At 37.0% G+C, this 16,156-nt stretch overlaps 1 pseudogene; it reads right to left on the bottom strand.

Moving 5' to 3' along the window:
* Window positions 1-5,444, bottom strand: part of LOC149158557 (enolase 1-like) — a 75,734-nt pseudogene extending 70,290 nt beyond the window's left edge.
* Window positions 5,445-16,156: the final 10,712 nt, after the last annotated feature.

The following is a 16,156-nucleotide window of genomic DNA, read 5'->3' as shown; positions in this document are numbered from 1 at the left end:
ATTTATTTATTTGTTATTTATATCTATTTTTTATTTTTATATTTATTAACTGTTTATTTATTAATTTTAATTACTTATTGTTCATTTATTTAAATTTTTTTAATATTATAATTATTATTTTTCTACTTTTTATTTTTTTATACCAAGAATAATTTTTTTAAATGTTAAATGTGTAACGATTTTAAAATCTTAGCCTAAGAGAACTTGACACATTGCAAAATAAAAAATAAAAAATCAACTATCAAATTGACACACAGTGTAGGTGAGCTCAATCTGTTGTAATGAAAACTTAAAGACCAACCATGAAATTAACACATTGTGGGGTAGACTCGATTCATTATAACGAAAAATTTAAAATCAATTATCAAATTGCACATAGTGGGATTGGGTTGCTAGACAAGCATTGACACAGACTATATATATATATATATATATATATATATATATATATATATATATATATATATATATATATATATATATATATCTGTGTGTGAAAAATACATCAGAAAACAAAAACCCAAATATTGAAAAAAAAATAAAAAAAATAAGAACAAGTAATAAAACATAAAAAACATGGAAAAAAAAATTCAAATATAAAAAATATATAGAAATGCAAAAATTCAAATATTGAAAAAAAATAAAAATAAAAAATAATAACAAGTAATAAAACATAAAAAAAACATGACCAAAAAAATCAAATATAAAAAATTTATATAATGACGTAAAAAAAACTATAAAGTGTAAAAAAAATTAACCATAGCATGTAAATTTAAAAAAATAAAAAATATAAAAAGAGGTAAAATAAAATAAAAACTAAATAAAAAATGCAAATTAAAAAATTACAAAAATAAAATACAACGTTAAAAAAAAAAAAAAAAAAAAAAAAAAAAAAAAAAAAAAAAAAAAAAAAAAATCCCCTGTCCACCGCAAGGCCCAACTGGCCAAGGGGGCAAGGGGATGATTCATGACAAAAAATAGATTAAATATCATAAAATAAAAAATAAAAAAAAATGTAAAAAAAAATAATTAGTGTTAACTTGAATAAATGAAAAAAATTTATAAAAAATAAATAATTAAAACCAAAAAAAATATAAAAATTAAAAACATATATAAATTAAGAAAAAATAAATAAAAATGATTTTTTTTTTTTTTAAAGTAATATATATATATATATATATATATATATATATATATATATATATATAAAAGGTTCAATAATTACACAACAAAAATAAAAAAATTATAAGAGTAAAAATAAAAAAATTCAAATCAATTAAAAAAAATTAAAATTAAAATTAAAAAAAGGTTCAAAAATATTTAAACTAAAAAAATAAAAAAAGATATATATTATTAAAATAAAATAAAAAATTAAAATAAAATGTATTTAAATTTTAAAATTAAATTATAAACATTTAAAAACAACATAAATAAATAAAAAATTAAAAAAGAATAAAAATAAACAGAAATAAAAAAAAAAAATTCAAATTAAAAAACAAAAGAAATTAAATTAACAAAATTAAAAAAATTAAAATCATTAAAAAAAAATTTAAAAAAAATTATATTTAAAATAAAAAAAAAAATATTAAAAAAAATGAGCCTCACTCCGCCCAACTGTAGCCTCACCTCGCCGACTCCAAACCCCTCCTCTCCCCCTCCTCCACCCTCAGGCCTCCCCCTCCCCTACCCTCGGCCCTCCCTCACCCCTACCCCCTGCCCCACCCCCGTCCCTCACCCCTACCCCCTGCCCCACCCCCATCCCTCACCCCTCGACCCTCATCCCTCCTGCACTACTGCCCTCACCCCCTCTCCCTCACCCATCGACCCTCCCCCTCCCTCGATGCCACCCTCTCGCTCAGCCCTTGGCCATCTCCACCTGACCCTCCCCATCGCCTAGGCCCTCAGCTAGTAACCTGTTCACTGCTGGCTAGGAGTCCAGGCTGGCGGGGAGGGCCAAGTGGAGAGGGCCAAGGGGTGAGGGAGAGGGAAGGGATGGGGGTGGCAGAGGAGAGAGGGAGGGGGAGGGCTGACGAGTGAGGGAGAGTGGGGGGGTAGGGGTGAGGGAGAGGGGGCGAGTCAAGGTAGGAGAGGAAGGGGGGGCCAAGGGTTGGGGGGGGGGGGGGGGGTGGCAAGGGTGGAAGAGGGTAAGGAGAGGGCTGGGGGGAAGGAGCAGGTGGGTGTAGGTGGGGAGGGGAGGAGGGGGAGAGGAGAGGGGAGGAGGGGGGTTGGGGTGAGAGAAGGGAGGGGGAGCAGGGTAGGGTTGGACGTAGCGAGGAGGAGGGGAATTTTTTTTATTAATTTTTTTTAATATTTCTTTTGAATTTTAAATTTTTATTTTTAAATTTAAATATTTTAATTTTTTTAATGTTTCTACTATATATATATATATATATATATATATATATATATTATTTTTTTTAATTTTATTAATTTAATTGTTTTTGTTTTTAATTTTTTTTTTTAATGTTTTTTTTTTTTTAAATGTTATTTCTTAATTATGTTTTGCTTTTTTCTTGTTATTTTCTTTTAATTTTATTTTATGTTATTTATTTATTTTTATAATTTTAATTTCAAAAAATAATTCTTATTTTTTTTATTTTTATTTTTAAATTATTTAATTTAAATATTTTTTTTATTCTAATTGATTTTTATTTTTTATTTTAAATTTTTTTGGTAATTATTTAAGGAGTTGTTTTTAGTGCGACTTTTTGGAGATTTCGGTGACGGAATCTGGCGGAAAAAATTGAGGTTAAATCTTGATTTGTATTATTTAAAATGGTTTTTTAACTGCATATTTGGATTTAGCACCCTGAAAAACCCCTGGGACGCTTTGATTGTGCAGAAATTAGCTATCAAACTTGCGATTTCAATAAATTGCTGCCGAATTTTGACCGGAAAAACCCACCGGAAAAGCTTCCAAAAAGTCTCTTTAAAGACAACTCCATTATTTAAAGGTTTTTTTCTAAAGAGGTTTTTATTTTCTATTTGTTTTTTAACTTAAAAAAAATGATTTTAGATTTTCTTTTTTTTAGTTTAATTTGTTTTTCTTTAAATTGATTTTTTTTTTTTGAAAAAATATAATTTTTTATTTATTTTTTGATATTTTCTAATTTATTTTTTTTGTTGTTTTCCAGTAATTTTTCTTTTTTCTTTTACAATTTTTTAGGTTTTTTGTTTTTTGTTTTTCTTATTTTTTTATATATTCTTTTGTATTTGAATTTTTTTGTCATGTTTTTTTTTTTTTACTAACATGGACATCACCAACATTTAAAAAAAATTATCCTCACTTAATTCGTTAGAAAATTTAAAGTGTAAAAACTAAGCCCTCTAAACAAAAAAGGCTTATGCTCATCAGCACTTTTCAAAATCAAGATGAAAATCACTAACAAAAAAAAAATGTTCATACTTGATACATAAAAAAATTGATGTGTCAAAAATAAGCTCTCTAAAAAAATGTGTTGATGCCGCATCAACACTTTTCAAAATGAGCATGAAAATCACTAACATTTAAAAAAATGTGTTGATGTTGCATCAACACTTTTCAAAATGAGCATGAAAATTACTAACATTTAAAAAAATGTGTTGATGTTGCATCAACACTTTTCAAAATGAGCATGAAAATCACTAACATTTAAACAAATGTGTTGATGTTGCATCAACACTTTTCAAAATCAGCATGAAAATAACTAACATTTAAAAAAATGTGTTGATGTTGCATCAACACTTTTCAAAATCAACATGAAAATGACTAACATCAAAAAAAAATGTTCATTCTTGATACATAAGAAAATTTAAAGTGCAAAAAATATGCAAAAAAAAGTGTATTCTAGCATCATCACTTTTCAAAATCGGGTGATTTTTTGCCACCTCAAAAAAATGGGTACCAATTCACATTCTCGTTTGATTGGTAACTATGTTCATAGTGAAGAAAATGCAAACACACAAATAAAAATCTTCAAACCCACCAAAACAAGATCGCAAGCATGAAAAGAAATCAATATGCCAAAAGATGATCGCTGGTCAAACAAGAAAACGAGTGAAAAGAATTCATAAGAGCTCATGGAGTGAGCTCGAGTGTTTGCAACCATCAAAGGAAAAACTAAGGAAGGCTCTAAAATTTGGATGTAAGCCAAAATTTTGGACGGTGTTGCAGCTACTACAACACTTGGTGACACACTAGTTGAATACCATCTTCTATGTTTTGGTTTTCTTACATTGTAGGGCCTTGGCCTTTCATGGAGTATTGATTCATTGTGTAGATCATTTTGGCTTCCCCACTTACCTTGTGGACAAACACGATTCACCTTGTACCGAATCAGTTAAACACAACACAAAATTCAGCCAGATCATAGTGTTTCAAATTGGGAAGGGTAATTTGGCTCGTGAGCTTAATATTTTCAAAGTATAATTTTTCATCTCTGGTGTTGCTCCACTGCTAGCAGGCTTGGACACTACCCCAGCGGAGTCACGTAGGAACACAAGAATTTCTCCACTACCAGTGAGCCTAGATAGTACCCAAATGGAGTTTCCTGCTTCACCTCTCTGCACAGGAAGCCTTTCTCTTCTTTCGCCTTTGTTATCTTTTTGAAAGAGTACTGTGCATAGGCACTTATTTATTTTTGGGGTGGAAGAGGGATCCCGACTTATTGAGAGAAAGAGAGGTTGATCCTTTAGAGAGGCATATAAAGTCCTCTGATTCAGGTTTTCTCATTTAGATTTTCCCCTTCCCTATTTCTACTAGTTGGATAAGCTTGAACAAACTAGAGCAGAAAACTGAGTATAGGCATGAGGTTTCCCAAACTAGACATGGGTTCATGGTTCGACGAAAAATTTCCTTACAGAGGGATCATACTTTCGGTCAAGACTTCGTCAGCCAGAAGTTACAACCAAACACAAAGAAGACAAACACAGGACTGGCCAAATGCTACAGTGTCACAAGGCTCTTTGAACTTCATCCACATACCCATTCAGAAACCAAAACACAGTGCAGGTCCAACACTTATTTGTGTAGTGAAAAAAAATAGAAAACTCAACAAAAAAGGAAAATAAAGTTGATAAGAAAGGCATACACAACAAGGGAACAAAACTAGAAGACAAGAAAGAAAAATGACTAAAGCAACAACATGTAAAATAAGAAAACCATGACCGACTATGAGTGTATGATGAGTGCAAGGAAGGGAAAACTAAGATGCAACTAATCCTACTCCTATCCTAACAGCTAAATGGTCTGGGTTACGTGAAATGAAATTTCTAGCGAAGCCACAATAGTCACTCCCAACCTACAACCACAAATATACAAGTGATTAAAACAGATAAAAACTAGTATGCAACATAAAATACAAAAACTTGAACAAGATGCACACGGAAAGGAAGGTCTTGCATGTGGGAAAAAAGATGTGTCACAACCACCCAATTCACATGCTTACCTCTGTGATGGATACCATTTTTAAAAAATCCTCAGAAGCTTCTTGTGAGTGTGTCCTTATCTACACCAAGCTTCTTAGCAAGGGTGAGGGAGGGTTGAAGCTTGTTACTTGCAACATGTCTTGCCCAGTAAGATTGTTCCATCCATTTAGCGAATGGGTTGTGAAATTCATAATGGTTGTTTGGACAGCCTCATGATCTGTGAAAGGGTGAATTTTCGATTTGACAGACAAGATCATGATGAGAATTTTGTAAGGAAAAATAAATCTGATCATCCTCAAAAGTCATGTTGAGACAGTGAAGACCTGCCATAACCTTTAGCATAGCCTGAAGTTCCTCATCTACTTGAAGGAAATCTGAAGAGAGAGATGTTAAACAATGAAGACCAGAGAGTGCAAAGAAAATGTTATTGGATGTGCTGATGGGAAAATGACAAGCCGAGTGATAGTTACCCAAGATATAGGAATAATCAGATGAGCTGGTTGAGACATCAGATTCCTAGTTTGAAATGAACAAAGAAAAATTCATTTGAACAATCTTGCGAATGCTCTGAAAAATGGAACTTAGTTTGCTATGAGATAGACATGACAGACCACCTTCCTGCAACTAGTGAAAAACTGCGTAGGCGTCATGGTTATCACAGGAATTAAAAGAGATGCCAATATTGTGAATGCATGAAACCAGCTGGGGAGAGGAACTTGATTCATGTGATAGTTCGTGCGTGCATCATCACATAGTGGGATTGCTGGTGTGATGAATGGGAAGATTCACATTACAAGATTCGCAAGAATATTGACGAGTTGATAATGAGAGGGAAAATTTGATAAGTATGATTGCGGGCAAAGACAATCCTTGAGATGATCAACTTCACAATTCCATGATTTCATGAGAGACAAACATTCCCAACTTGAGTTTGATGTAAGAGATGTGCATCAAGATGGATGTTCTGTAACATATATGTGGATTTGGCCATAAGTAAATTTTTTAAAATTTGAAAGATCATGCCTGGAATACCAAACATGTTTTACACGAGGATCGACACTAAATGAAACCATGAAAATAGATAGATTGTGCATGAGAAACCAGATCGGATTTGGTTTGGGGGGCTTACCAGAGTCACGAGGTACTAGCATAACCATCAATGGATGTTGAAGTGCCTCGACTCCCTGGTACGTCCCCAAACTTTCCAAAATTGCAGAATCATATTTTGAAGTGTGAACTAGATCATGCATGGCTTGAGGATGGATGTTATTGCTGATTCAAAACTACTCTCAGGATGGCAACCATCTCTGTCACATGTTTCACCAGATCTTTCATCTTCAGCAAGCTGATTTGAAGAGTTGTCTTCATGCAAAAGAAGAGATGACAACGAATGGGAAGAACACTCTATGATCAGACTGTTTTCAACTTTATCATGGACAACCTCACTGTGTTGTGTCAATTGAGGAGAGAACTCAGCGGATGAAGAAACAAGAGAACGTGGAGCATATTTGATGCATGTGGATGCGTTGTGAATGACAGGACACACAGGCAAGTGAGGTGAAGAGGAAGTTTTGATATGAATGTCTTCTTTGACCAAAGCACATTCTAGATTTGAGTTAGAGTCTTCATGAGAAAATGGAAGATCACATGATGTGCTTGGGCATTCGTCATGACATATGGAAGCATGTGAGTGATGACTTCCGAAGACTGAGGGTTGATTGAAATAATTTATTGTACAATATGTTAGAGGATGGAAGAGATGAAAATCAGATTTGAGATCACTTGATTTATGCACGGTGACATCTTGTTGTAGAATGGAGGAGTGAGTCTTATCTCTAGGCTTCCAGAGCCATTCTGGAATTTCCTCCATTGAAGCAGGAGATGGATGAGAAGATTGGTTGGGGATGTTGTGCAGATTTCTCAGCTTTTCAATCACTGCAAGGGGATACCCACATTGAGACTAGAAAGGGAGGAGGACAAGGAACAAAGGGGATTTCAGCTCCTCCTCCACAATTTGAGGTGCCTCATGATCTGCAAGAGTTGGGGAGGAATTGAAATCAGGAGGTTCACCATGTTGAGGAATATGATCCAAGAATTTAAAATATTCTCTCAAGAAGTCAAATTTCACAAGTTGTTCAGGAATTTTGTAACAAAAGTGAGGTAAGAAATCAAAAAAGTCCTCAACTAATTTTTTAGGCTCCATACTTGAATGACAATTTTTTTCATGAAAATCTCAATGGCTATACTCATTTAATGTTTTAATCATTATTTTGGCAAGCTAACCAAATGAATAGGTAGAGGCAAAGGGTAATGTGTAACACTAGTGTTGAACATGACCTTCGAATGTGAGGGTGAGAAATACAATCCAGATATCCTCATACTCTATCTTGTGGTGTAGGAAAAAGTTTATAACTTGGCACACATGCACATGAAAAGATGGTTCACCCTCACCACTGAACTTTAACTTGGACAGGTCATGGATAACTTCTGCGGGGATGGTACATTCAAACTTTGTAGAAAGACATCACATGATTATAATGTCAGGAAGAGCCATTTTTAAGTAAGAGATTCAAACCAGACTCTACGAGAACAACCTGTCGTCTGGCCCTCCTTCTAGTGCCATTTTGTTGATGGTGCTGGACCCACCAACATAGGGGATTTACCTGATGTGAAGTCCCAACTAGATCTCACACTATTTGGTGTAAGAGTCTCATCCGGTATGAAGGCCCGGTTGGCATATACTTAGATATTTTCCTTGGCTCTAGCTATTAGCACATGAGATTGTTACGCTGGTATCTTCAAACAACAAGGTATGTGTGCCTTGTGAGTGCGTAATGTAACTGTGTCAAGGTTCTCTTACCAAAAAGGGGGATAGTAAAGTGAGCCTCTAAATGAGTGGTAATAGTACCACCCAGTAAGAGACACACGTGAATTGGAAAGGTCTATCTCGCACCTGTAATAGATCTAAACTAGAAATATATGATAATAGAAATATACCCAGAAATAAGAAGAGGGAAAGTGATAAAATTTAGATATTTATTAATATCAAAACCCTTGAGGTAGGGTAACACCATACAATTACTCCTTAAGGAAGGAGAACACTCCACAAGCCATATTCTTATCAATACAATATTCCTTGACATCTCTCAATGGGGAGTCTCTAGCCTCTATATAGGCTTCATACATACAATACCATGGGTCATTACCATGGGTCTTTCAATACCATATATCTAATACCATGGGCTTATCACATTATTGCTAGCTACTTGTGGTCCCTTACATGATGCGGGTTAAATACTTTATTTATTAACTATGGCCCATCCAATTATTACATTATTCCCTTGGGTACCTCCCTCGTATCCCATAATATCCCCCTTAGTATACTATATTCCACCCCCCTTAAATATGTTTTGTCCCCGAAACATAGGAAGAACACAAATAATAAGATCTACTCAAAAGAGAAGTCCAATGGTACCATGCACGTGCATATAGCCATGCAATAGAAAGGTGAACCCTCGATCTAGCTGGTGCCTCGCTTGCTTGAGATGGAAGTTGAACCTGGCGGCTCTTTTGTGTTGATGTGTTGTGGGTGGATGCTCGCCCCTCTCTATCTGTCATGCAGGGGTTGTTGTCCTTGCAGCTAATTTGTTTCCATCATGTTGGCTGTTTTCTTCTTGGGTGATGTGGGTGGTGATATGCTGAAGTTTTAAGCAATGGTGTATCTTTCTTTAATGCACCACCTAATGGAGCTTGATTTCTATCTGGTACATGTTGGGGCACTTGCAGTTGTTGCTTATCTTCTAGTATTACTTCGACCACAGATTCCTCATATGATGTGTCAGTACCTAAAACATCTTCTTCTTTAGCCTCCTTGGACTCTACCCGTTTATTGATGGAAATATCCTGTAATGTAATTTTCTTCCTTTTATACTAGAGCTTCAGGAATTTCTTCTACACATTAATATTGATAGTGCCAACAGATTCCATCCAAGGGTATCCCAAAACAACATCCACATTAGCCATATCTGAAGCATAAAAATCGAAATGAAATACATACTTCTCCATAACAATCTTCAAATATTTATAAACTTGAACATTGTCATTATCAATCTGTGCGGTTTCAATGTGTTTTGATGGAACTTGCAATTTTTTTGTCAAACTAACATTTATAATATTTTGCTTCCAACTACAATTTATAGACACAATGATCTTCTCATTCTGAATACATCCATGAACCTGTAATAAGGAGATACCACTAGAAAATAACCCGATATGTTTCTCATTATCTTGTTTCCCAGAATGAGACCATTTGTCTAAAAGGAAATTTTCAAATTCTTCATCTGAAAGTTTGCACAACTTCTTGCTATCAAGTGATTTCCACCATATGGAAGCCTCATCTGTCAACCTGAGGCATAATAAACCTTTCCAATGTTTCCCATATGTGAAATTTTGACTTCTTATCAATTCTTCAATAGTAGGGCTATTGTTGGGAATGGGTCCCCTGGGGTTAACTTTGGGGTTAAAAGCCCAAGTTTTAGGGCTAAAAGCCCAAGTTTTGTGTAAAGTCTCTGCATTTTTTGGCCATGGAGCGCAAAGATGCCAAGAGTCAATAAAGGGTTTCCACCCTGCTTTTGTGTAAAAGCATGTCGGCTTTAGAGATCTACCCATGTTATGTGGACCATGGGAATTTATAAAAAGGGAGTCTTAGAGGAGTCTAAGATGGTTCAGTTCATAGTTGAGTCTTGTTATGTTTTATGTATGCGTCTGTGAGAGATAAGAGAGAAGATTCTCAACGTAGGAAGAGGATCTACAGATGAGTGCGTAGAGGCCTAGGGTAGAAGTCTGCAGTTGAGTGCGCAGACCCCTGCAGCTGTGTGCATAGGGTAGTCAGAGCATGTACTGGGTATTTGAATGAATAATAAAGAGGAGTATTCTAAAATTACCTGTGTATTTTATTTCTGTTCATTAGATGTGATTATGTTATATACTAGGTTTATGTTCTAATGTCACTCTAATGCGCGAATCTATATCTTTCTCTATTTTGTATGACCGCAAGTAGAGATATATGTTTACATGAAGCTAACCATAATTCATGTTAAAGTAACCAATACTTAAGTGAATCTGGGTAGATATAGAAGTAAGAGTAATTATAGGTGTGCATAAGTGCCTGATCTATCTATTTAGGGCCTGCGAAGGACGACCAAAGACTTTCACAGAGGCCTTGAGGACGAATAATGGAAGTACTTTGGTAAGCCCTAAAGGGCTTATCGATCTGTGCGAAGGAAGGTTAGGGAAAATAACCGACATCACAACCACCTCATGGCACAGAAACTTGGTTCCTCCATCCCCCCATACTTCTTTGGGTGAGACTTTAGTCTGCGCTCTACGGATTGATGCCGAAAGGGCCAGTAGTGTAGGGATTTTCTTAGCTACTTAAATGTTGAACTTGTGATCTAGATCTTGGGGGGAAGGCCCCCAAGATCTAAAAGATTTGAAATGGATCTTGTGGGGGAGGCCCCCAGGATCTAAAGAATTGCAATGCTAGAAAGAAAATGATAGTAAATAAAAGCACAAAGAAACTTTTTATTAAAACCCATAATAACTATAAAGGCTACATGTGGCAAACAATCTGTCCTTTTACAAAATGTGACTTGTTACTTATAGTCTTTTTCAGTTACAATACCATAGGTCAATTCCATGGGTGAATGAATACCATGGGTGGATGTCACAATACCATGGGTGGATGTCAATGACAATACCATGGGTTGATTCCATTTGATATTCGGATCATTCCTCCCTCCTTAAGAAGCAATGGTCCCCATTGCGTGAAGTTCCCTCCTGCAAAGCCTTTGTTGAATATGAAGAGCCACTAAAGATAAGGGTTTTATGTGGTTAACCTTAACCATGATGAACAAAGATCCGAGGATAGAGATACCTTGTAATTCTTGTGACCAACTGTGATACTAACAGTGTGCGGCCTAGCAAACAGACTTCGATGAAGTGTGGGTTTGTGGATGACCCATAACCATGATGAACAAAGATCCGAGGATAGAGATACCATGTAATGATTGTGACCAACTATGATACTAACAGTGTGTAGCCTAGAAAATGGATTTTGATGAAGTGTGGGTTTGTGGATGACCCATAACCATGACAAACGAAGATCTGAGGATAGAGATACCCTGTAGTGCTTGTGACCAGCTGTGATGCTAACAATGTGCGACCTAGCAAATGGACTTTGATGACAAGGATTTTGTGTGGTTGACTCATAACCATGATGTTGGTTGTTGATGAAGTAGCAAGTGCCTACATGGCTTGGGGTGGGAGGGTATGTCTCCAAAGAACCTAAGCCAAATGCTGTTATGTTGAAACTGATGAATTTGAAGCAAGTGCCTACTGAAGCAGGGTGGGAGGGTACGTCTCCAAAGGGAACCCGCTCTAAATGCTGCTCCAAAATAAAAATGGAAATAACTCGGTAAATATAACTCAGATATTTATTATAACCTATTTTTGGAAATAGAACGTCCATTTTTCATTATCCCATGTGTTGGAAATCCTTACCTGGGCACTCTAGAATCTCGTATTCGCACTGCAACATTTTTGTCGTCACAAAAGTTCTGAAAAAATAGTTGATTTTAAATTAGCGATATCTCCCACATTCGAACTCTGATTCGACCCATTTTTTAGGAGAATTTTTTCTAGAGGAGCTAAGATCTACAATAACTTTTCTAAAATTCTACACCAAAATTGTCATCATAAACATTTCTGCAACATGACTGATTTTAAATCAGTGTATCTCCCTCATTCGGACTCCGATTCGGCCGATTTTTTTTTTGAATTTGGGTATTTTTTTGTAAGGAATCTAGATATGGTATTTGTTTTTGTAAATTTTTCACGAAAATTTTCATATATGATATGCAAACTCGCCGCCCAAAAACATTCCTGCAAAAAAAACAACAAAAAAAAATTCTTTCCGCTTGGCCCTAGAAAATGCTCTGTAGAGGACGTAGCTCATGCCTGAAGTTTGTTGAATATTGCTTCAAAATTTGAAACTAAATATGAATCAAACCCTCATTCCCATGGAATCATACTCTGATCTAATACCACTGATCCAAATCTTGGGGGGAAGGCCCCCAAGATCTAAAATATTGAAATGGATCTTGTGGGGGAGGCCCCCAAGACCTAAAGAATTGCAATGCTAGAAAGAAAATGACAAAACATAGAGTAAATAAAAGCACAAAGAAACTTTTTATTAAAACCCATAATAACTATAAAGGCTACATTGTGGTGGACAATCTGTCCTTTTAAAAATGTGACTTGTTACTTATAGTCTTTTTCAGTTGCAATACCATGGGTCAATTCCATGGGTGAATGAATACCGTGGGTGGATGTCATAATACCATGGATGGATGTCACTTACAATACCATGGGTAAATTCCTTGGGTGGATGAATAACATGGGTGGATGAATAACATGGGTGGATGAATACCATGGGATGATTCCATTTGCTATTCAGATCAACCTAGGTCAGTGCCCATCAAGCCAACAAATGGTTTCATTGCCGGGACTGAGATCTGCATAACTATATGTGTGATGCCACATCATTGGAATCCAAATAAGAAGATTGAAGCTTGGTTGGATAGAAACATCGACAAATTTTTGGCGTAATAAAACATGAATCCGCGATTGACGAAAGAACAATGGTTGGATAGATATATGTACACAAAGATACATGAAATATTATTTTTTTCCTTCTCAGTTGAATTATACGAGTGGATCACGAAGTTGGAAGACGACTAAGGGAGGTGGAGGCTTGATGGTCCGATTGTCTGGACCCCAGAGTTAGTGTGGAAATTGGAAGCCTCTGAAGATAATATTGTGCATGATGTCGATCATTGGCTCAACCATATCATAGGAGGGTTTGTGATAGAGGTTGCGGTCAATACTTTGGTTAGTTACAATGAAGTAGAGCGCCAATTTTTCAAGGGGCCACGAGGTAAATGTTTGAAATCATTAAATATTTAGATTAAGATGCTCTTGTGTGAAAAGTGGGTTATGAAGTTACCTTGATGTTTGGGGCTATGCGAAGTGGAAGGACTTTCAGGGACGGTGGAAGAAAAGGCCATGAATATAGCTCGTTGATTGAGCCTCCTTTAAGTGATGACAAAGGAGTACCACAGGCTTCTCCACTGAGCATTATTTAGTTGATAAAACAAGGATTCTCACGAATACCTACACCGCCTCCATCCTCACCTCATCCATCTTCACCTCCACCGCTTACCCCCTCACCCACACCGCCACCACCTCCACCACCATTCAACATGGAGAACTCCATAAAGCTACCTGTGTTCAAGGGCATGGGAAATGAAGATCCATACCAGTTTTGGTTTTTGGAAAAGGTTGTATGGGAAGCTTAGGGTATCACGAATGATCAAATGAAGAAAGAGACGTTGGTTAGTGCTTTGTAGGAACACACAATAACTTGGTACATTAAGTACTGCACTGCTAACCCAACGCCTGCATTGGCGGATATCCAAACTGCTCTGAATAAGGAATTCAGTAGACCTAAGTCTGAGGTGCAATAAATTGTGGGATTCAAGGAGATCATGATGAAGCCTAGAGAAACACCCCGGGATTTGGATCAAAGATTGAAGTGTATGATCCATCAAGCCAACATGAATCTAACTGATGGGCAACACCGCGAATGGTTTGTGGCCTCGCTCCTACCTCACCTAAGGGTTGCACTATCACAACAGAAGAGCAGGACCCAGGCGGAAGATCTAGAAATCACGATGAGATTGAATGAGACACCAATGCAGGATGCTAATTTGGGGGTGAAATAGATTCATGCGTAGTTGTAGAACCTTTGCCTCGAAATGGAATGTCTGAAGAAAAACAGAATGACTCGGAGAGAGGCACGCGAAGAAGTGTGGTGCCTAAAGTGCAAAAGTAAGGGGCATGGCAAAGATCACTGTCTTATTTTCGCAAATTATGTTGCATCAAGGGGACTAATGCCTATGAGGCCGAAAGCTGCAGCAGGGCCAAGTACAAGGCCCAAGCTATGGTGTGCTATGTGTCAGGTAGCTAGGAAACATATGACAGACAATTGCCATTTGCTGCAGAAATTCATACATACACTGCAACAATTCTTCTGCAACTTTTGTCGATCTATGGGTCATGATGAGTGCAATTGCTGAAGTTACGAATTAATGATGGACAAGACACTTGCATAGAGGGTGCAGGTAGAAACGCGACCCCTAGACCAAGGCACTAGAGGAGTGTGAGGCAAGTATCAGGGGCACGAATGAGGCCGAGGTGGAGGAGGACCTGGTAGAGGTCGAGGGTAGATTATTTGTTACAATTGTGGAGGACCAAGACACTACGCAGGAGACTACTCAATTTGACCATGCGACGAAGGATTGCCCTATATTGTTAGCCAAAATATGTGAGAAGGGGGTGCAGCCTCAGCATCCAACTTAGAACCTACAGATGATGAGGGTTGAGCCTTGCGAGGAAGATCCCAAGGTAAATATTGTGTTGCGTGTGGGTGACGACTAGTGAGGATAAGGGGAAGCAACTCGAAGAAGGCGAGTGGGTCCGCAAAGCACCAGAAAAGGGGATTGGGTTTGATCAAGAACGAACAAAAGCAACATTTATGGAAGCAAAGAAAAGTTTCACTGAGGCCTCTACCTTAGGGAGTTAGGAGAAACCGGTTGAGGAAATGGACTCGTCCATGACTACCACGTTCTTGGAGACCTCGATGAAACTCCTCTGCAATAGTAAGGCTGTGAAGGGACTGTAGGAATTGATCAATAGGTGCACTAACAAGGAAAATTCTATTGATGAACCACACGTAGTCAGAAAGATTGGTAAGCATAAGGCAAGGACTGGACGTGAGATGAGACTCACCACACAGATAGGGGAATATGAAATGGACTAGGTTACCTAGGGTCTGACATGAATGTTTTTCCGAAATAGACATGGGAAAGAATGCAGAGACTTGCACTAAAATGGTCTCCGATTCAATTAAGGATGGCGAATCAATAGAAAATCATCCCAATGGGGAGGTTGCAGGGGGTAACAATTGATATCGAAGGCGCGAGCGCGCTAGCAATTTTGAAGTGATAAAGATTGTGGATGATAGCAATCCCTACCCCACGCTCATTGGGATTGATTGGGCCATTGACATGAATGGGGTAATCAACTTGAAGAAGCAAAATATGATATTTGAGAAGAAATCGCTCCGCATAGTGGTGCCACTAGACCCTGTAGAAGGACCGCGCTATACTGAACCGGTCCGCGATTATGAAAGTAATGAAGATTTGGATCAGATTTACAAGATAATGGTGTGAGATCAGAATTGGGTGAATTTGATAATAGACGGACATATTACATGGGACCGCGAGAGCTCCTGCACATCAGATTCAGACGAAGAACTGGAGCACTGGTAGAATCGACTGCTTGAAGTATCTACGCTATGTTGTAATATGATGACCAAGTCGTTGCATTGTGTATCATTAGAGGTAAGAAATTTGCCTCACTATGATGGGTTAAATGATGTTGATCACCTTTTGGATTCATTTGAAAGGGAAGTGCCAGAGAAGCATTGCTTCCAGGCCTTATATTGGGTGTTGCATGCTACACTCGAAAGATTGTGGGGTATTCACAAAGATAGTTTTGATGATTGGCATGAATATAGGAGGATGATGAGGGTATGCTTTGGCCATCCAAAGATGCGATTAACATAAAA

The sequence above is a fragment of the Pinus tabuliformis genome, chromosome 5_2 (genome assembly GCF_031772625.1).
Source record: "Pinus tabuliformis cultivar Carrire ecotype Pingquan chromosome 5_2, CPIR1, whole genome shotgun sequence".
Taxonomy (NCBI): domain Eukaryota; kingdom Viridiplantae; phylum Streptophyta; class Pinopsida; order Pinales; family Pinaceae; genus Pinus; species Pinus tabuliformis.
Note: the sequence above shows the minus strand (reverse complement) of the source record. Positions and strands in the feature narration are given on the sequence as shown.